At 38.2% G+C, this 24,711-nt stretch overlaps 1 protein-coding gene and 1 pseudogene across 2 annotated transcripts in view; one reads left to right on the top strand and one right to left on the bottom strand.

Moving 5' to 3' along the window:
• Nucleotides 1–24,711, bottom strand: part of ELAPOR2 (endosome-lysosome associated apoptosis and autophagy regulator family member 2) — a 220,181-nt gene that overhangs the window by 117,014 nt on the left and 78,456 nt on the right. The gene's annotated exons all lie outside the window — the stretch shown is intronic.
• LOC144233783 (elongation factor 1-alpha 1 pseudogene) lies at nucleotides 18,088–19,525 on the top strand (annotated as a pseudogene).

Genomic DNA, 24,711 nt, shown 5'->3' on the forward strand with positions numbered 1-24,711 from the left:
GGCTTCATATCACAAGCTTCAGCTTGGCTAATTAAAAATGTAGGAAAAGCACCATCATTTCAATGTTTTCAATCAAGGGAACAAAACATCATCCACTGACCCATATCAGGAAGTTACTGCGCTGCTGAATTAGCTGGCCAAGTCAGTATACTCTGCTGAGTGCTGACCTAGAACAAGTGCATGTTCCGGGGAGAAGGCTAGGGGGCAGCACAATGGAGTGAGGGGTTTAACTCTCTTTTCTGTCTCTTCCTGGATGTGTGGCCTGTGAGATTTCCTTGACTTTTCTGAGCGTCATCTACAAAAGAGTCTTCATTTATAAACAAATGCTGTAGTCAGAGCTGGGGGGACATCAAATGAGATGTGTAACAGGGATAATAGTGTATTGTTTATCATTTCCCTCTATAAACTAGGCTTCCTGGAAAACATTCTGCCAAGAAATGACATAAAGGAAAACTTGGTCCAACAGGAAGAGGAAAGCCCACTGTATCAGGCTCCCATATTACCATGGAGAAAAAAGGAGGGTGTCCAAGGAAGTGGTGAGCTGGTGTGTCTAAAGCTTACTTGTTTGAGCTCCAGGCCCAGAAGAGCTAGATGTGTTGTAAAACGGGTTGAGGAGATCCCATGATGGAAAACGCAGCAGCTTTATTTCCTGTGCACGTCTGAACTTAATGGAGTAAACTGGGATCCCCGAGAGCTGCAAATCACAGATTTGGCTGAAGAGTCTCCACATCATGCTTTTTTTTTTTTCCACTAAATGTTACCAATCCCAAAGTCAAGGATCTTATCCAGTTGGGTGAAGGTCAAACTAACTTGCCAACTAGAAAAATCTCAGTCTAATCCAGTAACATTGCCAGTCATTTCTACTTTAAAAATGAGTCCAATCCAGTTTAAAGCCAGGGTGTCCATCCCTTCTAACACAGATTACACCTGTCAGTTACTAGTTCTGGTGGGGATGGAGAGGGAGGGGCCTGCTTCCTCGGGAACCCTATACTCTGGCTCTATCGAGGACAGCAAGGAGAAACCAAGGGGGTGAAGGATGCTTGGGCAGCCTGGTGGCCACTGCTACTTCTCTGTCTGACTCCAGTGACAAATAATTGTTGCCCTTAGCATGGCCTCTTCCCCCATATGAGCGCTAAGACTCAAGTTTTCTACCAACCAAGTATTCTTAGTGTAGGCAAGCCATGCTACATGTTCCCTCCACAAAGGCACACAAGATGCTAAGGGGTGGGGGGGGGGAGGTTGCATCTCCTCTAGACCTACCAGTGACAAGCAGGATGCTCCCTCATCAGGTATGTACATCAGGCATACAGCTGAGGTACACATCTAACAGGAAAGTCTAAAAATGCCTCCCATCCAGTCAACTACTGTGTCCTTAGCACTGAGGTCCTCCTGAGACTAAAGACCCCTACCCTCCAGGTCCAGAGGATGTTGTGAAGCTCTGGCATCTAGGGCTAGATGCCTGCACCCTATTCGCACCTAAGCGCCCCTGCCTGAGCTCTTCCCTCCAGCACACACAGGGGACTTGTGTGAGCTACCAGCCGACAGTAACTAAGGTGAGAAGGGAACCAAGCTCTTTCAAACCCCCACTGCCACACAATGGCCCTGACGTTCTCTCTGGCTTTAGGGCTTGGTTTTGGAAAGGGAAACATAGGCACCTGAGTGGCTCAGTTGGTTGAGCATCCAACTTTGGCTCAGGTCACGAACTCATAGTTTGTGAGTTGGAGCCCTGCGTCAGGCTTCAGATTCTGTCTGTCTGTCTCTCTGTCTCTGTCTCTGCCCCTCCCCCACCTGTGCTCCGTCTCAAAACTAATAAATATTTTTTAAAACTTAAAGAAAAAAAAGAAAGAGAAACATGATAAATGGCCCTTCCAAGAGAAAGGAAAGAGCTAATTACTACATCACAACCTTGATCTCCCCAGAGGTTTTCTATTGCTACATATATGAGTAAACAAGGAGCCACAGAAGTTCTGTAGGTCTACCCTGTCTTGGGACTGCTAACACACAGCGTTTCTGTGATCTAAAATCTATAGACTACATTTCCTTATGCTCGCAACTATGAACCATCTCCAGAGCAAAGAAGAAGCATGAAGGGCATCTCTCAGGGTTCTTACACATCACCATGTTAATACCTTAACATCAGGAGTCAGGAACTCAGGTGCTTACCTCCAGCCCTCAGATGTACCAGCAGGGGGAGAATTGTGGGACAATCACCTAACCTCTCAGAGGCTGGGTTTAGGCTCCTCAAAAGAAAATAATACCATCTGCATTTTGAAATGAAAGCCTTTTGAAAACTATAAAGTTTTAAAAACACATGTTAATATGCCGATAAACATCACCTTGTTTATTTCCAAAGAAAGATAAGGGAGACAGGAAGGCCTCGCCCTGCATTTTTACAAAGGCTAACATTGCAGAGCCCAGATGAAACCACCCTTTCCCAAGGCTACAGATGAATGAATGGTACCAGCCAAGTGCTCCTCTCCTTGAGTCCTGGATTCCTGACTCAACATTCATCAAAGATTCTAAACTTAGAGCTCAAAAGTACAAGAAAGCTCATCTCAGTTCAAATGTCTTGTTTTAAAATGAAGGAGCTGGAGCTCTGAGAATAAAGCATTAAACAAGCCATTCTCTCAGAACACGAGTTGTACTGTGCTGGAGGAAAGAGTTAGTTTTCCTCCAGAGCTGGGGAAAGGTACAATACAAAGAAGCTAAGAGAAGTAGCCCAGAATGCATTCTCTGCCACTTTGGCAGGGTGGGACAGGCATGGGGGTGTTGAGAAACCACACACTTCACTGGCTACTGTGGGAGCTGAGTGGCTCCGAGGAGGCATGTCCGCAGCTCCCGGTTCTTATCTACAAAGCCATCTAAAGAACTAGGTGTGAGGCCCTGGCGTTGCCATGAGCTCGCTAATTAAAACATATTAACAGCACTGAGTCCTATTATCCTTTCAAAAGGGAGCGAGCGCCAGGCCTCCAGCAGCAGAGAAGATAATTAAGTAAAACTGTTTTCTCCCAGATAAATAATGGATATGACAACAGATGCCCCTCTGTCCTGGATGGGTGGGGATGACAAAGGAAGAATGTGCTTCTTGCCAAAACGGATGCAAAAGAGCTGGAGGCTAAGGATCAGCCCCCTTTGAACACCAGAGCAGAGAAGAGGCCTGGCCTCTGTGCACCAGTGTGAAACAAAAATCAATGTTGCTGCACACGTTACTTACTTCATTATGTACTTGCACTTCACTTTACAAAAGCAGCTAATACAAATTCGATACGGGTCCACGTTTCAGACCTAATGCAGCTGCCTTGTCAGCCATGTGGAGCTCCCGCTACTAACTCTAAGCACCTCTGACAGGCTATTGTACACAGGGTGCTGCAGAGAGCATCTCTTCCTGGGAGCCTTGAGCCGGCCGGCCTGTCATCTGCCATTACTCTTTGCTCAGCCGCAGTGGATTAGAGATAACAACAGTCACCCAACACATTTTTTCCTAAGACACACCATCAAGGTCGCAGGCTGATGGCTACGGGAGGCACATCATCAGCTGCACACCCAGTTACTGGCAGTACATTCTTACCATGAAGCCGTCGGACACATCACATTAATGGCAGAGGAAGCCCTAAAACCGTTCCGTGTGAGAGGTCTAAAAACAAAAAAGGGAGACCATTTTACATGTTTTCCACCAAAGGATAAATATTAGACTCTATTAGAAAATTGCTAAGGTAAGGAAAATGAACCCTAAACAGTAAGCAGTAAGAAGGAAGCTATCATTTCTCTCTGCAACAGTCCAGAGCTGCTAGTAATGAGATCTCCAAGGCAGATCTTCTCTGTCTTCCAAGGAGTGGGGGAACGCACAGGCACGTGTGTGTGCTTATTTTATGAGCTCAGCACAAGTACCCATTATGGCAAATTTCAGCCCTGTCTCTCCTCTAAAATGTTACCAAAGTTTTAAATGTAATCACAAAAGCCAACGGCCATTCGCCCTACGGGCCCATGGTGAAGCAGCTTATATCAGAAGCTCAATACATACATGCCCAATAGAGGAAGAAAACAAGAAAAGCAGGGCAGTTGCCTTTATTTACTAAAAGCACCATGGCACATACGCCTTAATAAAAATGAAAGACTGACTTACTGCATTATTAAAGTCTGATTTCTTAAATAGGGTGAGAAAGAAACATCCCAAGAAGCTTTCTATCTTGGTAAAAGGACAACGTGGAGAGAGGCAAATACTGCCTGCCCTAGGATCCAACGATGGATTTCACCCTAGGACAAATCCCACACCAACTTATCCTACCTTTGATGAAAAACGTGGTCAAACCACAAATACTTCTCGTGTAAAAGCTAAATAAAAATTTTTATGAATGCTGCTTAAAACAGCTCAATGAATATCAAAGTCATGTTTGTAATTAAGATGGTTCGGGGAACTCACACTGATACGCGCCACTGATTTTCTCAAAAGCATGCCGAAGTAACTCAATGGCGAAAAACAGTCCTTTCAACAAGTGGTGCTGGAACAGAATACATAAGGATAAACAAATAAACCTTAACTCCTTTTGTCACACCTATACAACACAATTAATGCAAGATAAATCATCAACCAACGTTTCAAGTTAAAACTCTAACTTTTAGGCACACCTGGTGGCTCAGTCAGTTAAGCCTCTGACTCTTGATTTGTGGTCAGGTCATGATCTCACAGTGATGAGATCAAGCCTGCATCAGGCTCCACACTGAGTGTAGAGCCTGCTTGGGATTCTCTCTCTCCCTCCCTGTTCACCACCTCTCTCTCTCTCCCTCCCTCCCTCTCCCGCTCTCCCCCTCCCTCAAAAATAAATATATAAACATTTTTTTAAAACTTTAACTTTTAGAAGAAAACAGGAGAATATCCTCATGACAAGGGTGAAGATTTCTGTGGTAGGATAAGAATGCAATAATTATAAAAGGAGAAAAAAAGGTAAATTTGAATTTATATTGAAAAGTCCAGTTCAATCAAAGATAATATTAAGAAACAAGATTAGGCAAGTCACAGACCGGGAAAGAATACTCTGAAAACATACCTCTAGCAAAGAATTCACATTCATCATATATAAGGAGCTCCTACAACCCAATAATAAAAACCAAATTTAAATTCAGCACCAGACCTCAACTGAAACTTCAAGAAGTTACATAAACAAATAACCAATACACATATAAAAATGTGCTTTCATCATTGGCCACCAGGGAAATGAAAAGATCACAGTGAGACATGACTACACTCAAACAGCTATAGTTCGGTTCGGTGAAAATTCAGAATGTTGACAAGGATGTGAAGCAACTGGCACCCTCCTATCTTGAAGACAAAAGTGAAAAAATAATACAACCATGTTGCAATAAGTGTTTGGCAATTTCTAACACGGGTAAATAAACACCTACCCAGTGGTCCAGTCACTCTATTCGTAAGATTTTACTCCAAAATAAAGAAACAAAATGTCTGCAATGAAGATCTGTACAAAAATGTTCACAGCTACTTACTTTGTCATTAGGAACAAACCCAAACATGCATCAACAGAAGAAGGGATAAACAAAGAGTGATACTATTACAAAAGGGAATAACTGTTCAGCAATTTAAAAAAATGAACTGCTGATATATGAAACAATGTGGATGAATCTCAAAAACATAATAAGTGAAAGAAACCAGACACACATAAAATGCACTGCATTATTCCATTTATATAAAGTTTGAGAACTGGCAAAACTAAACTGTGATTAAAAGAGAAAAGTTATCGCCTCTTGGCAGCAAGGTTAGGAAGATGATTAACTGCTAAGGAATACAAGGAAGCTTTTGGAGTAACAGAAATATCCTCTGTCTTGATAGAGGTTTGTGTCACACATTTGTCAAACTTACAGTGCACACATAGGATTGTGCACTTGATGTGCGTAGACTTACCTCAAAAAAGTAAGTAAATACTGAATTCTAGCTGGCAGGTTTACTTTTTGCAGGAGTCTGGGCTACTAATTCTCCAACCACTTTCTGTGTATTCTAGACTTGAGCAAATGAGTACGTATATTGAGTATAACTGAAACCACATTCTCACTGATGGAAAGGCAATTAGAAATATAGAAAGGAGGAAGACATGAACATATCCTTGTTTTTTTAAATTGCAATTGAAGTTACCAATATAAACCTCTAACTTTTCATTTGAAAAGACAGATACAAAACTAAATAATATGCATATGTATATATGTGCAAGTATATATATGTACACAAGCACGCATTTTCTAGCTTTGACTACTGATAATAATCTAGAAAACATGGGTTGGTTCCCAAATCTCAGTTTGTACATACCATCCTTTTTTCTTTTTAAAGAAAGGCAGATTGCCACGTGCAGTGCCTCATTTGGATGTGTCTGGAGTCTTGGAAGCTTGACTCCCCTATGTTCTCCTACCAACGGACCCTGAGAGCTTGTTCGGAGGGTCTAGTAGGGGAGCGCAGCTACTTGTATTTCCTTGACCAAAGAACAGTCCTTCCTTCTCTGTCGGGGAAGGTCGTCCTCTTCAATCGAGGGCGCACCTTTGCGAGGGACCCACATGGAGCAGTGAGGGAGGAAGGGAATGCCTGCCTATCGAGCCACATCAGCAGAATCAACACTGGCAATCAATGGGGTGACAGATGTCACAGCCAAATCACCCTCACATCCTACATACCAACCTCTTTTAAAGGAATCAGGGTTCCCTGAAGAAAAATCTAATTCAAGGGCTGAAGCAGAAAAGCACATAATAAGCCTACAACATCCTATGCCAGAAAGTAAGGAAATGTTCAAAAAAATAAATGAGACAGGTGAAAGTGGCACCACAGCTAGCTTGTAGAGTCTCTGGGCCAATCTGTGCATCAAAATAAACACTCCAAATTACTAAACTAAAAATCCATCCATCAATATTGACATAAATTTTTTAAAAAGTCCTTCTTTTCCACTGAAGGTCAATAAGCACAGAAGGAATACTGATGTCAGAAAACCATTAATGGCTGCTAAACTAGTGGGTGAAAGTTGGATAGGAATCAGGATATTCCTATAGCCTAAATCTACAGCCCACAAATGACTAATTGCTTACAAAGGGAAAAAAGTACTTCTTTAGTGGAAGGTCTTGGAAGACTTAACAAAATGATCACAGGTCTCATCAATACCAGGACAAATTGATATCATGCATTCCTGGCATGATTTAATCATGAAGAAATATCCTACAAATCCAATTTAAGGGATATTCTACAAAATAACATATCTATACTCTACAGAAATGTGAAAATCTAAATAAATAGGTAATAAATAAATAAATAAATAAATAAGACTGAGGAACCGTTACAAATCAAAGACAGCTAAAGAGAAATGACAACAAAATGCAATGTGGGCTTTAGACCCTGTACTGGACTAGAGAAAAAAAGAGTTAGAAAGGTCATTACTGGAACTGGTGAAATTTTAATATGAACTCTAGACTTGATAGAAATAAAGTATCAGTAACATATCCTGACTCTGATCATGATATGGCTGTGTCAAACAATCATCTTGTTCTTAGGAAAGGAACAGAATGTCTCCAAGTTACTCTTTTTTTTAATGTTTTTATTAATATCTTTAATCTTTTTTAAAAAAATTTTTTAATGTTTATTTATTTTTGAGAGAGCGGTAGAGCATGAGTGAGGGAGGGGCCGAGAGACAGAGGGAGACACAGAATTTGAAACAGGCTCCAGGCTCTGAGCTGTTAGCACAGAGCCTTACACGGAGCTTGAACTCATAAATTGGGAGATCATGATCTGAGCTAAAGACGGATGCTTAACGACCCAGGTGCCCCAATATTTTAATTTATTTTTCAGGGAGAGACAGAGTGCGAGCTGGGAATGGGCAGAGAGAGAGGGAGATACAGGATCTGAAGGAGACTCCAGGCTCTGAGCTGTCAGCACAGAGCCCAACTCAGGGCTTGAACTCATGAGCCATGATGAGATCATGACCTGAGCTGAAGTCATACGCTTAACTGACTGAGCCGCCCAGTGACCTTCCAAGTTACTCTTAAATGGCTCACACACACAGAATGAATAAAGCAGTAAGAGCAAAATATAAACTGTGAATCTGTATAATAGTTATAGTTATACAGGAGTTCCTTATATTACTCTTGGAACATTCCTGTGAGTTTAAAATAATTTTAAAAAGCAATCAGAGGGCACTTGTGGGGATGAGCACTGGGTGTTATATGGAAACCAACTTGACAATAAACTGAGAGAGAGATTAAAAAATAAAAAACAGAGAAATATGAAGATGCCATAGAAAATCATTTAGTAAATGAAAATCAAACAATATACAAGTAGTAAAATGCAAAATTTAGGATACCTGGAAGGAGACTATATCTGAATTCTTTGATTCATGAATCAGAAAATATTTACAAATGTTAATATTTGTAATAAATGCTTATAAATGTTAAGCATTGCTCAGAAAAAAAGAGACCTATAAGACATGAGCATGCATGACCGTGATAAAACGTGAATTCAACTCATCAGCATGCAAGATGAACTGGGATCATTACTACAGTGAAGGCATAACTTGAACGGGGAAAGCAGAGAGAGCACTGACTTCCACCTAGGAGTAGCTTCATGGAGGAAAGAAAGACTTAGTCTGTGGGTAGGATTTCAACAGATAAAACAGAAGTAGGGAACAGACCAGAAAGGTGTCCCACACAAAGAGAACACTATGCACAAATGCACTGGGAAACCAACTACAGCACTTACTTCAAGAATTGTGAGGACACAGTATGGCTTGGGAGTGGAGTATGAGAAGGAAGTGTAAAAATAAACCCTGGAAAAACAGCTTGTGTATAGATTATATAAGAGCTTTTTTTTAATGTTTATTTATTTTTGACAGAGAGAGAGAGACAGAGAGAGAGAGAGAGCACGTGAGCATGAGCAGGGGAGGGGCAGAAAAAGAGGGAGACACAGAATCAGAAGCAGGCTCCAGGCTTCGAGCTGTCAGCAACAGCCCAACGCATGGCTTGAATCCAGAAACTGTAAGATCATGACCTGAGCCAAAGTCAGATGCTTAACCGACTTAGCCACCCAGACTCCCCTATAGAAGCTTTTAATGCCAAAGGTGCAGGGGGTTAATTTTAGTCAGTGGAGTACTCCAGTGCTTTGGGATAACGAAGAATGGGGAACGGATGGTTATTTCACACATAAAGTCACACAAGTGCTAATCCAACAGTCCTGTAAAGCAGGTCTCCACAGAGAGGAGGCAGAAAAAGACTTGTGTGCCTAAAACTTCTCTGCTCTTCTTACTCTTAGCCACAAAAAAGCTCAAGATAACCACTGGTTATGAAGCAAGCTAATAAGCATGCAATGTGCTCAAAAAATGGTTTTAGAAGTTTATATGGAAAGCAGCCTATTAACCCTCTCTACACAAGAATGAAGGTATTTGTACAGATTTATGAGCTTTCATGTTTTTCTTCCAATAAACCTAGGGAATCTTTAAAGAACACCCTTTAAAATCTCAGTGTATAAAGCTGTTTTTATAAACGCTACCTTTGAAGATTCTTTCCAAGTAAATTCATTGAAAAAGAAATGGTCCAGGGATGTCTGGCTGACTCAGTTAGTTAAGTATCCAACTTCAGATCAGGTCATGATCTTGCAGTTTATGGGTTCAAGCCCCACGTCAGGCTCTGTGCCAACAACCTGAAGCCTGCTTCAGATTCTATGTCTCCCTCTTTCTCTGCCACTCGTGCTCTGTCTCTCTCTCAAAAATAAGCATTGAAAAAAATTTTTAAAGAAAAGGCCCAAATTCAAAGCACTTTGTCCACAAGTCTTTTTTTCTCCCATAGTGAGAAATAAAATCTGTGCCTGTGGCTACTGTCAAACTTCACAGTAGAACTTGCATTTAGTATTTCCAACATATCATCATGCTGCAGCTACAGATAGTCCGCACCTTAGGATGGAGACTTATAATTTCTTAACTTTACAATGACACCAAAAGTGATACACATTCAGTAGAAACCATCTTCCAAGTTTGAACTTTGATCTTTCCCTGAGCTAGCAATAGGCGCAATGCCGGGCAGCATCAGTGAGCCCCAACTCCCCATCAGCCTCATGATCACAAGGGTAAACAACTGACATGTTTACAACCATTCTGTACCCATATAGCTATTGTCTTTCCCTTTCAGTATTGTATTCAATAAACATGAGATAGTCAATAGTTTATTAAAAAATAAGCTTCATATTAGGGCTTCTTGCCCAACTGCCAGGGTTCAGAGCATGTTTAACACCAGCTAGGCTAAGCTATAATGTTCAGTAGGTTAGGTGGATTAAAGGCATTTGTGACTTACAATATTTTCAACTTACCATGAGTTTATCAGGAGGTAACACCGCCTTTTGCTGAGCAAGATCTGTAGTTTTAATTCTTATAAATAAACACATTCTTGGGGAGAGGGAGAAGGAGAGACTAAAAGCAAGACTCTCAATACTTCCCACCCCTGTCAATAGTTTTGTCAACTTTGCAGCTGAAAATCTTTGAAATTGGGATTCAAGCAGGGCTAACATGATTTTACAGATATGAATGAAGCCAAAAAAAAAAAAAAAAAAGCTCCAAAGTAGGGAGTAGAGACAAACTATCAGAAGCACTATCTATAATTTTCATCTGTGTTCATACTGGCACAGAATTAGTGATAGGCTATATAGGGGGAGGCTAAGTATATCCTCACCTCTCTTTGGGAAAAGCTAAACAACATAATATTTAACATTTCCATTACATTCCTATTGAAGGCCACGGTGACATTTAAAATTTGCATTCACTAAGAATTTCTGTTTTTAGGAGATGACAGGAGAGATGAACCTCAGATCAGAAAAGAGTAGAGCCTCATTCTGCTACTGTCTTTACTATGTCTCTAAGAATAACACCACTTATAGACAGGGGCTACTACAGTTTATAAATAAAAAGCCAGTGGGATTTCCACATAAGCCACTACATAAAAAATCATTACAGTTGTCAAACTCAAGACAGCATGATTTTCACCAATCTTACTACGTTCCATAATTGTAACCAACACCATCGAACCTGTGATTGTGAATTACCTATCTTCCTTTCTCTTAACTTCTGGCCATAAAACAAGGACTGAAATTAGGTGATGGTAGATAAGAGGACAGACCCTGACCAACACAAACAGAGGAGTGACCCCCTCCACTCTGCCATAAGCCACCCCTACATAGGGGTGCTAGTCCCTTGGCCCCTCAGAATTTCAGTTTTTTCATTTATGGAAATCAAAACTCTAAAATAAATGTTTCTGGTAAAATAAATACTAGCAGTTGTACTTAATGCTTGGGTGGATATAAAATGACTTTTAGATTAAATTAGATAATATGTGTAAGATATTCCTTAGGGAATCCTTGCATGGTTGTGCCATTTGAACACTATAAACATAGCCTCCTGAGGGCAGTGAGGTAGATGAGGTGTTAAAATTCAACCCTCACAGCACAGATGAAGGGCACCAGGGCACATGGTGAAAGCTCTCCTCACCCAAAAGGCACCTCATCCTCCTTTTCTTTAAGTTTATTTATTTATTTTTGAGAGAGAGAGAGAGACAGAGAGAGCACAGGAAAGGGGCAGAGAGAGGGGAGCGGAGAGAGACAGAGACAGAGGGAATCCCAAGCAGGCTCCACATGCTTAACACAAAGCCCAACCTGGAGCTTAAACTCGGGAACCACAAGATCATGACCAGAGCCAAAATGAAGAGTCCGACACTTAACCAACTGAGTCACCCAGACACCCCCCCTCCTCCGCATGTTTAATTCACACAAAGGTACAGTATAGGTTATCAGTGGTCCCAAATATGCATTCAATAGTAGCTGTAATTCTTAAACATCATAAAGCAATGGGTAGGATTGAGAAATGAGAACTGAGTTCTCAGAACTGAAAACCATTCGTCTTCAAAAGTATCCTCTTGTCTAGGACTAAAATATTTTATTAACAGAAGGAACAAACCTAAACTTTCTAACTTAACAGATGCAGTTACCCAGTCCTCCTAAAAACATGAGAAAATACATACTTCTGCTTGAGGTTTAGGGGGTAGTCAACGGTGGAGAGGGGACACTAATAAAATCAAGTTATTAAAGAAAGAAAACTGGCAAAATATAACTTTAAAGCTTTTCCTTTCTTTGCCAAAATCATCATCATCATCATCATCATCCAGCAAAAGACCACATCAGTTAAATAAGGACTGACTTAGACTTCAGAGCTAGATGAATCTAACCTGGAAACAATCTCACTGTATCTAACTTGGTAACTATGTTAACCTGGTGACATTTCAAACAACACTGACCCAGCATAGATAAAACCAGCTCAAACAAACACCCAAGCTGATCGGTTGTGATGAACAAGAAATAAAATGGTCAATTATTTTTCAAGAATTTTTTAATACTTAATTTTGAGAGAGACTGTGTGTGTGTGTGTGTNTATTTTGTGCCAAGTCACTTTTTTGCCTATTATTACTAACCAAATCTAAAACCAATCCCATGAAACAGAGAAATACAAAAATGACACTCGTAGCAAAATGTTCAGAAGAAATGGTAAGTCAAAACAGATCTTTGAGGATAAACACACACAGAACATTGTAGTAATTACTAAATCAACATTAATTCTGAGCCAAAATATACTGTTTCCCTCTACAGTCAGAAAGTGGATTAGCGTTTTCTTTTTATTACAAATGTTCTTTTTTTTAACTATCACAGGATACCAAACATTAAATTCACCAGCAAATATTAGAGATTGATTTCCATTGCTCCCTAAAGGTCCTTATGCAGGCTCAATTACTCTCTTTTAAAATATTATATAACAGTATGGTATATACAGTGGCGACTCAAACGTGATAAGCAATATTAAAAATACATACAAATTTTCATTGTCCAAATTCATGTGAATAAAATGTTGCTTTTATAATAAAGGCTTTAGAAATTTAAAAGTACTTCCACAACACAAAATTGCAAATAAAAACTGTGCTTGATGCTACACTAAGCAAAATAATAAAGAGCAAAACATACCCGGAAGTGCGCTCATGATCCTTCACAGACATGCAAAGAATAGCAAAAAAAAGTTGACTCATCCAACATGCTTGTTCTCAGCTGAGGTCAAACAAGATTACACTCTGCCGTCCTTTATCAGCTCTTATGCTACAAACAAGTATCCTTTTGGCAGCATATTTTGTGCCAAGCTTTTTGGGTTTTTTGTTTCTGTTTTTGTTTTGTTGTGCTTTCTATGAGTGATTTCACCCTTTAAAGTGGCCCCAAGCATAGTGCTGAAGTGCTGTCTAATGTTCCTAGAAGGTTGTAATGTGCCTTATGGAGAAAACACGTGTATTAGATAAGCTTTCTTCAGAGGTGAGTGACAGTGTCATTGGTCATGATTTCTTCAAAGATGATAATGAGTTAACAATGTATATTAAGTAAGATGTCTTTAAATGTAAATACACAAAACAAGGTTATGTTTTGATAGGCTGATGAAAATGATGTAACCAGAGCCTCTTGTAACTTCATGGGAAGCAAAGATTCAGTGTTAGCTAATTCAGTCTTTATGGCGACTTTACAGACTAAAATTATCATGAAAAACAAGACTTAAATGTGCATGGTAAAAGCTTCAATATTTAAATAAGTGAAATTTCCAAAACCAATATTGGATTTGGCTAAAACATAGCTATAATAAGAAGCTAAAGGTAATGGTTGAACACAAGTTTATTTCCAGAATTTCAAGCACTCCAATGTGACACATTATCTACTCTTTTCAAAAATACACTCACAATAATATTCACAAATAATATGAAGGTAAAAGAAATAACTTTTAAAAATTCTGCTGAAGTGAAGCGAACATGGTATATATTTTAAAATTTAAATACTGATTTATACAAATCAACCATTTAATATAAGAAATTAGCAAACTTTTTCCTCTCATCCAATGTAATCAGATGACTATAATACAGAATTATATTATATTTACATGAGAAAAGAGTAAAATGGATCTGGATATAAACTAAACATTCTTTGATTCATTTCAGGAAGTAACTTCCAAGAAAGGAAACTTTTACAGATGATGAATACGTTCATTACTTTAATTATGGTGACAATTCACGACATGAATGCGTACATTTATCCAAACTTATCAAATTGTATACATTAAATATATATAGTTTTGTATGTAAATCATATTTCAATAAAAAAAAGAAGTGATTCATGACCAAATTCTTTACCAGGAAATAATCATGTGGTATATTAGAAAGTCTGTCTTCATATTTTTAAAAATATTTTTGCAATATATGCAAATACCTTTTGGCTTTAATATTTTATCAAAACAATCTTCATCAACATTCTCTATCAAAATCTAGGACCACAAATAAAACTGACAATGGTTCTGAACTGCAATACTATATCTAATGATCACTAGACACAAATCAATCATCTGCCTCAAAGTTTCCTGACACCAATTTTAATCCCAGGTCTTTGCTACTCCCTGCCTACAGTTTTTTCAACAATTTAATCCTTCACTAACTGAAACTATCAAAGGTGTTTTGAAAGATCTGTTTTGAATCCTTCAAAAATGAAAAATCATTTTCTGATAATATCCCTACATTTCAGATTTCATCTTGAACTCTTTACACAACGGGTTTTTCCTAAAGTGAGTTATTTGTCAATCAACAGGTCTGCATTGGCCAGTTTCTTAATTAAAGCACTGGAAGAAACAGCAGCAATTTCCTCTTTAGGCAACAAATCTCTCTGAAGGTGTGATTACCTTCACATGCTCAGGTCTTTCCTAAATTAGTGGTGTGCCTTTTCTGCGCTCAATGATTCACAATGGAAACTGAAAACTGAGACAAACAAATCTAAACACACAAAAGCAAACAAGTAGAGAATTCTTCCTTACCCTTCAAAAGACAGACAGTCATCTTTCCTCAACTTTGTTGACAGTGAAACTGTTCTGTATTTTTGTGTTTACATATATTGGAGTATTTTAGCTCCAATCTGTATCTTTGTTTTCTGAATCAGATCACTTATCATTGATAAAATGAAGTTCTAGGTTACAAAGTTTTTAAGATTTACAAGGAAGAGAACCCAAAATAGAAAACAGAGCACTGCCCAAATAACTTAATGTTCCAATTGCTCTAGTCAATTATACAAGACTTGGCCCTAGTAAAGTATTTGCCATATCAGATTACCTATCTTGAAAAAATGGACCTATCTTCTCTCCACCCCCATAATCTTGCTCAAAAACTGAACAAGGTGGGCTCTTGATGTCCACGGAAAAGAAAAAGGGTAGAAGTTGAAAACAAGGTAAGTAATCTTCAGCAAACAGTAATGCCAACAGCAAAAACCTTCCCCGGTGTGAAAATAGATAGAACAGACATGGACAATAGAAACTTCCATTCTAAAAATTTGCCCTCAAAAAGTAACCCCGCCTCCGACACACACACACAATCAACGTTCCAGAAAGAATAAAGATAGGAAACAAACCTTCTAGAATTCCTATCACAATGACCCTTTCACATTTGTGTTCTACAGCCAGGAAAATAAATGAGAGTGGAAGATGAATTGCCACAGAGAAATAGAAAGACAAACAATGCCTTTACATGTAAGAGGAATTTTTATTTGATTTCATGTAATAAATTTGAAAAGGTACCCAATCTTTATTTTTCACATTCCTGAAAATTTCCAAAAATAAATAAGCAAATAAATAAATAATACTTGTAAAATTCAGAAATTGGGAAATTGGAAATATTCCATTTTGAGGAACTTGTCCTAAGGAAATACATAAAGATAAATATCTAGATGTAGCAAAGATAGAGCTACAATAATGTTTATTACAGGAGCTCCTGGATGGCTCAGTCAGTTGAGTGTCCAACTTCAGCCACTCACGGTACATGGGTTCAAGCCCCGCATGGGGCTCTGTGCTGACAGCTCAGAGCCTGAAGCCTGCTTCAGATTCTGTGTCTCCCTCTCTTTCAGCCTCTCCCCCGCTAGCACTCCATCTCTCTGTCTCTCAAAAATAAATAAAGATGTTAAAAAAATTTTTTTAAATAATGTTTATTACATACCTGTAATAGCAAGAAATAGAAAACACTCTAAATGATTAACAATACGGAAGTGCTGCATTATATTTTGGTACACCCACACAGTAGAATTCTGTGCACTTATTTCAAACTGTATATATCTACCCCTGACATGGCAATATGCTCATTATATGATACATATAACATGACTGCATTTCTATAGAATGCGTGAATGACTATATATATGACAGGATCTGAATGCATCTGTACAAAGGTACCAACAGTAATCACCTTGACATGATTGGCTTGCTTCTATTTTCTGATTTCCTTCATTATAAACATGTTTACTTCTGTACAAACAAAAAATAAAGTCAGATCATTTAGAAATAAAATACAAAAACAAGTAGATAAATCCTAAATGACTTGTCATTAACATCCTCAGCCTGAAGTAAACAGATGCTCCATTTTATGCCACCCAAAGAGTCACTTCCAATTTTTAATGCAGGAAAAAATGCCAGATGCCTACCTAGGTTAGCACTGATTCATCTAATTTGTTTCCCCTAAGATATAAAAAGACAAATGAATTGGAATGCCTAAGAAATGAGGTATTCCAGGTAAATGATTTTCAAAGGATAAAAACAATTTCCCCCTCAAAAAAAAAAATAAAAACCAACACCAGTCCAATTTCCTGTCCACATCAATTGGGCATGATGAACAAAATTCAATCTTTCTTTGATGAATGCGGATCTCACTGCCTCAAATGTCAATGCAAGCTAGAAGGCTCTGGACCCAGAGGAAATATGGAGAGAAGATAAAGTCAGTGTGTTCAGGGCACCTGGGTGGCTCAGTCAGTTAAGTGTCCGGCTTCGGCTCAGGTCATGATCCCACAGTTCCTGAGTTCAAGCCCCGCATCGGGCTCTGTGCTGAAAACTCAGAGCCTGAAGCCTGCTTCTGATTCTGTGTCTCCCTCTCTCCCTGCCCCTCCTCCGCTAGCTCTCTCACTCGCTCTCTCGCGCACGTGTGCTCTCTCTCAAAAAAAATAAACATTAAAAAAATAAGTAAACAAATAAGTCAATGTGTTCTGACTCAAATATATGCTGTCGAAATGGGTTCCCTGAAAAAATTCCCAGATAGGCTCTTGTCTTCCGTGATCTGTGTCTGCCTCTTAAGTTTAACACAGAATATCCCAGGCTGATGGTTTAAGAAGCTCTCAGTTTACCTGCAATGTTGTCTAAGTCACTGGGGAAAATTCTTATATAGTAAATATATACTGAGACAAGCAACATTTGTGAAAAATATTTAAGTTTTAAACCATATTCATATAAGATAACATAAGGTTTTTGCTCATTATCAAACACAAATACCAATCACCTATTAGAAAAACATGTGCACAAAGGCAGAAACAAGGAAAAGCAAAGAATGATAGATTTCACTAAATAAAGACAGTTTGATCCCCTGTGACCAAAATACCACAGCCAAAATGAGAAGACCAACAACTAGGAACATGTTTGTAACAGATTGTCAAAATTTGTATCTTCATTATACATTTTTAAAATCCTAGTTATTTTGAAAAATACGAAATTCACTAAGGTCATGAAGTAGATATTCACAAAAGGGAAACAACAAACATATGGTGAAACATTTTATATGAGTAGAAATTTAAAAAACAATATAAATAGATACGCTTTTTGTTAAAATGAAAATGATGATGAATAAAAGAATATGAACAAATAAAAGAGGAAACAGACACTCAAATATTACAGGGGGGAATGTAAATCAGCATAGTATTTCTGGAGGGAAATTTGGCAGTGTGTGTCAAAAGCCTTAAAAGCATGTACTCTTTGACAAAACACTTCTATTCCTAGGACTTTTTATCCTTAGACAATAATTAAGCAATATTTTCTATAAAAAGATACTCATCATAACATTAGTTAAATAGAAGCCAAAAGTTACTTTATCAAAAGAGATTGGAAAAACAAATTCTGTTTACTAAAAATCATGACATACCAGAACACTTAAGAGACAGAAAATATTTAAAATGGTAGATGGTAGATGGTAAGCGCTGACATGAAACAGAACGTAGGTTGTTCACAGTGGGATTGCTGCCCAAACACAGGTGTCATGAAAACCATCACTAAGTCCGTCCGATGGAGAAAGGAAAAGGCTCCTATCAATACTGTCCTCATTGGACATGCAGATCCAGGAAGTCTACCACTACTGGCCCTCCCACACACAAATGTGGTAGGAACAAAAGAACTATGGGAAAATTTGAGAAGGCCACTGTTGAGATGGTAAAGGGCTCCTTCAAGTATACCTGGCTCTTGGGTAACTGAAAACTGCATGAGACCGTATTACCACCACTGATATCACCCTGGGGAAACTCAAAACACAAAGTATGATATGACCATCACTGATACCAGAGAACACAGAGACTTTATCGAAAACATGATTACAGGCACATTACCAGGCTGACTGTGCTGTCCTGATTGTTGCTGCTGGTGTTAATAAATTTTAATCAGGTATTTTCAAGAATGAATGTGCCCTTCCACCTTACACACCGGGTGAAAAACAACTAACTACTGGTGTTAACAAAATGGGTTCCATTTGGCCACCCTAGAGGCTGAAGAGGCACATAAAAAATCATTAAGGAAGTCTGCACCTACATTAAGAAAATTGGCTACAACCACAACACAGTACTATTTGCGCCAGTTTCTGGATGGTACAGTGACAGCATGCTGGAGCCAGCTGCTAACATGCCTTGGTTCAAGGAACGAAAAGTCACCTGTAAAGATGGCAATGCCAGTGGAACCATGTTGCAGGAAGCTCTGGATTGCATCCTGCCAACAATTTACCCAACTGACAAGCCCTTACATCTGCCTCTCTAAGATATCTCCAAAACTGGTGGTATTAGTACTGTCCTAAGGCCAACTGGAGAGTGGTGTTCTCAAAACCAGCCTGACAGTCACCTTTTCTCCAGTCAATGTTACAACTGAAGTAAAGTCTGTTGAAATGCACTGTGAAGCTTTGAGTGAAGCAATTCCTGGGGACAATCTGGGCTTCACTGTCAAGAACACGTCTATCAAAGACTTTCATTGTGGTGATGTGGCTAAGCAAAAATGACCCAACAATGGAAACAGGTGGTTTCATGGCTCAGGTGATTATTTTTAATGATCCAGGCCAAGTCACTGCTGGATATGCACCTGGGCTGGATTGTCACACAGCTCACACTGCTCGTGAGTTTGCTGAAGGCTGATCATTGTTCTGGGGAAAAGCTGGAAGATCGCCCCGAAGTCTTGAAATCCACTGCTGCTGCTGCTGCTGCTGCTACCATGGTTCCTGACAGGCTCATGAGAGCTTCCCTGACTATCCTCCCCTAGGCCATTTTGCTGTTCATGACATGAGACAGACAGTCACCATGGGCATCATCAAAGCAGTGGACAATTAGGCAGCTGGAGCTGGCAAGGTCACCAAGTCTGCCCAGAAGCTCAGAAGGCTAAATGAATGAATATTATGCCCAATAGCTGCCACTCTAGTTTGAACCAGTGGTGGACGAAACATCTCAGGACTGTTTATGTCAATTGGCCTTTTAAGTTTATTAGTAAAAGACTGGTTAACAATGCAATGTAAAACTTTCAGAAGAAAAGGAGAATTTTTTGTGAACCATTTGTTTTGTGTGTGGATGGCAATTTTTAGTTACATTTTAAAATCAGTACCTTTTAATGGAAATAACTTGACCAAGTATCTGTCACAGAATTTGAGATCCATTAAAACAAAGTTTAATGAGGAAAAAGCCCAGAATGTATATGATCTCCAATTTTCTTTTAAAAAGGTAGCACTGCTATTTTATGTAAATGATGAATCACTGGGTTCTATTCCTGAAATCAGTACTACAGTATATGAGAACTAACTTGAATTTAAATATATAAACTTAAAAAGAAAAATAAATTTAAAAATCTAATAAAAAAGATTTTTGTACACAACTGTGTTTTTTAAACATATATATATATACATAGAAAATATATACATAGAAAATATACCCTCCACCCATCTTCCTCCTGGTAACCATTAATTTGTTCTCTACAATTAAGAGTCTGTTTCTTGGTTTCTCTCTTTTTGTTCCTCTTTTAATCCTTACCTCATTGACTTTATTTCTTAAATTCCACATATGAAATCATATGGTATTTGTCATTCTCTGACTTATTTCGCTTAGCATTATACTCTCTCATTCAATTCCTTTTGTCGCAAAAGGCAAGACTTCATTCTTGTTTATGGCAGAGTAATATTCCAGTGTGTGTGTGTGTGTGTGTGTGNTGTGTCTCACACACACACACGCCCACACACACCACATCTTCTTTATTTAGTTATCTATTGATGGACACTTGGGTTGCTTCCATAGTTTGGCTATTGTAAACAGTGCTGTAATAAACATAGGCTCCATGTCTCCCTTTGAATTAGTGTTTTTATATTTTGGGGTAGATACCCACTATTGGGATTCCTGGATTATATGATAGTTCCATTTTTTATTTTTTCTGCATTTCTTAAATGTTTTATAATACCCTACCACAACAATTATTTAATAAGAGTAAACATCTATTCATATCAGCACTATTCACAAAAGCAAAAATGAAGAAATAATCCAATGTCCATCAGTGGATGAACAGATGAACAAATCATAATTTTATACATATACATACAAAGTAGAATATTAATCAGCCATAAAAAGGAATCAAGTACTGTTACATGCTATGATGTGGACAAACCTCCAAAACATTATGCTAAATCAAGCCAGACACAAAGAGTCACATATTACATGATTCCATTTATATGAAATACCCAGAATAAATAAGTCCATAGACATAGAATGTAGACTGGTGGTTACTGCAGCCACTGCAGGGAGTGGGGAGTAAGGACAAACTGCCTAATGGGTACATGGTTTTACTGTGAAATAAAGAAATGTTTTGGAACTCGACAAAGATGATACTTGCACAATATTGTGACTATACTAATTGCCATTGAACTGTTCATCATAAAATGGTTAGTTTTGTTTTGTTTTGTTTTTAACACTTATCTTTGAGAGAGAGAGAGAGAGAGAGAGAGCACGCAAGTTGGGAAGGGGCAGAGAGAGAGGGAGACACAGTATGGGAAGCAGGCTCCAGGCTCTGAACTATCAGCAGAGAACTCAGCGCAGGGTTCGAACTCATGAGCCACAAGATCATGACCTGAGCGGAAGTCAGACGTTTAACTGACTGGGCCACCCAGGAGCCCATAAAATGATTAATTTTAAAAAATAGAATAAAATGGCTAATTTTGTGTTATGTGAATTATGCCTTAATTATTTTTAAAAGTTAAAAAAATAGAGGGGAGCCTAGGTGGCTCAGTTAGGTGTCCAACTTCGGCTCAGGTCATGACCTCAAGGTTCGAAGGTTTAGAGATCCACATCAGGCTCTGTGCTGACAGCTCAGAGCCTGGCGCCTGCTTCACATTCTGTGTATCCCTCTCTCTCTCTGCCCCCCCTACAAATACTTTGTCTCGCATCCTCTCTCTCAAAAATAAATAAAAACATTAAAAAAAGAAAAATGGTAAACATCTGATCATATTCCTCTTTAAAGTTTATGAAATTGCTTCAATTTGATATGCTTGCGTGCATAACAGACCTCTACCATTGAGTTCTAGGTATGCTAGTGTATCTGTCTGTCCATCTGTCTCTCACTTGCCCACTCACTATACTTACTAACAAATAATGGGAGCTTACTACATTGATAGTAAGATATGGTACTTACTACAAATTGTTTTCAAGAACTCACATACATGGAATATATTGAATCCTCGCAACAAATTTATGAGGTAGGTATTATTCTTATTATTATCATCTCTGATTCATGGATGAGAAATAAAGACACAAAAAAAATAAAGTGATTTGCTCAAGACTACATAGCCAGAAAGTGACAGTACTGGGATTTAAACCAGCCAGACTGACTTTGGAATCCTATCTTAAGTGCTTCACTTATGAGGTTCTACTTCCTCTCAAAGAATGCATGGTCTTGGTAGAAAAATGAGAAATAGAAGTGTATGAAATAGAAGGAAGACCATCCACCATCTTGCTACCTAAGTAGAACCACTGTTAACCTGTTACACAGTTTTCCAAATAAATACACGCATTTATATACCTACACCAAAGTTGTCATGACATGCTTTATTTTCTGCTTATTATAAACTCCTTCCATGTAAAGAAACACACTGCTATGTCATCAAAATTAATGGTGCCATGGTATTCCATTTAACATAGAAAACAATTTAAGCAGCCACATATTAAAATTTGGGGTTTTTTATGTATGAATAATGTTGAGATGAATCACCTTAAAAGTACATCACTGTTAAGTTAACCAATTTAAGATATAAAATATTTGGTGAGAATATGTGTTTCAAAGCTCTTGACCAAAGTCATGTAACAATTTCTACAAAGTCTTTAACAGCTGATACTCCCATTTGCAGATTATGAAAGTACTTCATCTTACCACCCTTCTTCTGCAGAATTCTCCCACCTGGTCTCAGAACATATTTTATTCCCTACTCCACTCTTCCAACAGATACATATATCCAAGGAAAAACACTTTATTTAGATCTGGGGGGAGGCTTTCAAATGCATAGATCTGTGGAACACAGAAATCTTCAAAATGTTGAGCGTTTCTGTCTAAGAATATAGGTCTCTTCAGGAATAACTCTTCTTATAAACATCCCTGTGGGCCATGATCATTTTCAAATGAGTAAACAAGGTCTCAGAACTTGAAATAAGGACCATAGGTCAGGGACTAAACTGGGGAGGATTGAAAAGAAAAGCAAATGTCATCCATGCCTGCTTCATGTCACTAGCCTGTGAGTCTTTTCCTATAGAAAAAAATCCTAGGCTGTCACAGATGTAATTTATTACTAAAATTGAGTCCTATTTATTCTAAATCATCCCATTACCCAAGGCTGAATTACAGAAGTCTAAGACCTTCTAACTCCCCAAAACCTTGTCTTGAGGAATATTAAGTATTTCAAGCTAAATGTCTAAACTCGATTGACTCAGATGGCTAGATGAAATTATGTAACTTGTCATCAGCTGGTAAAAAATGCAAACACACGTCTATGTCAAACAGAAGTTGCACAGGCCTGATTCACCAAGCCTTCTTGTTGACTATTTGTAGACAATGCTTAGTCTCTACAAACTATCAAGCCTCATCACTCTGCCTAGTAGGCCCATACTGGACACAAAAAATTCCACATTCAATCAAAAGTATCCAATAAGAAGCAAAGACCTAACCCCTGTTTCTCTAAAAATATAAAACTAGAAGAAATGAAGTCATAAGATGCTGAGCTTGGAAGAGCCTTTATAGATTATCTAAACCAATCTTTTTCTCTAATGAGAAGATTGAGCCCAGGAGAAAACAAGTTCCCCAAGGTCACAGAGCTAACTACCAAGAAGAAAAGTTCCATACCTGGGTCACTTGACTCCCTGGTCAATATCCATCCCACCCGAGTGTGGTATATATACATCCAATTGAACATTAACTCTCTAGCACTTCATTTCCCCCCAAAAAAATGCTATAAAAATAAAACTTTTCTTCTGAATAATTAAAGTAGACTGTATTTTTAAGCTGTTGTAAATTAAGACCAATTGTGTAAACAATTTTTAAGAGACATTAAGCCTCTATCATTAAATTTTAATAAATTAAAAACATTCCATTTCAAAGGAAATCAAATTTAAGCACAATTCTTCAAAAATCTTCAACATTCTTAAAATATACATGTCAAATATATTAATATAGTAATCCATTGAAAAATTGTCAATTGGAAATTTTTACCAAGTGGTGTAGGAATGAATAAAGGTGTACAATTCTGGCAGGCAAGCCTAGGAAAGAGAAAAAAGCAGCAGCTGGTACAAAGGAAAACCTTAAACAAACATATTCGCCTGTTGTATTTGCTTAAATAAACCAGTCTACCAAAACATAAAATCAAGACCTACGCATATATCTGCTTCCATATGCTCTTTGTATTTCATCAGTACAGTCATTGAGAAAGTACTAAGAAAAAGATGCCTTCCCAGAGTCACTGAACATGAGAAAGTAAGGGAAGAAGCTGATCCCATGAATGCATAAGATCAGATTTCACTGAGCCATCGTCATCAGTTAGGTAGACTGTGGACCCAAAACAGGAATCCATCATAACAAACTGTCTGCTTTAATACACTTAGTATCTGAACTACTGCCAGGCTTAATCTGTGGAAAGCTTATTGAGGATATATTTGCTATTTTCCATAAGAGAAGAATTTATTTTCTTACTCAGAGGGCTTTAGGGTTGTTTTTTTTTAATGTTTAAAGTTGAACAATATGAAAAAAAAATTTAATTATTTAAAACAAGAATGCCCAAAATCAAAAAAAAAAAAAAAAGAAAAGAAAGAAAGAAAAACCTTGGCTATCTGCAAGAGATTCATTCAGTGGTCTCTTCAGGGCACTGCCAAAGGTTAGGTTTCTAAACCAAAAAAAAAGTAATTCAAAAAATGTCCAAATAAGGGTTCTGCACTAATTTTCACCACAGATTTTTTTTTTCCACTTTAGTAAAAGGGAGTAATAAGCCCACAAAAAAAGTATTTGCTATTCCACAATTAAATTTACATCTCTCCCTTGTTGCGCTATTACAGAACTGAGAGCT

This window comes from Crocuta crocuta, unplaced genomic scaffold (assembly GCF_008692635.1).
Source record: "Crocuta crocuta isolate KB4526 unplaced genomic scaffold, BGI_CrCroc_1.0 scaffold165, whole genome shotgun sequence".
NCBI lineage: Eukaryota > Metazoa > Chordata > Mammalia > Carnivora > Hyaenidae > Crocuta > Crocuta crocuta.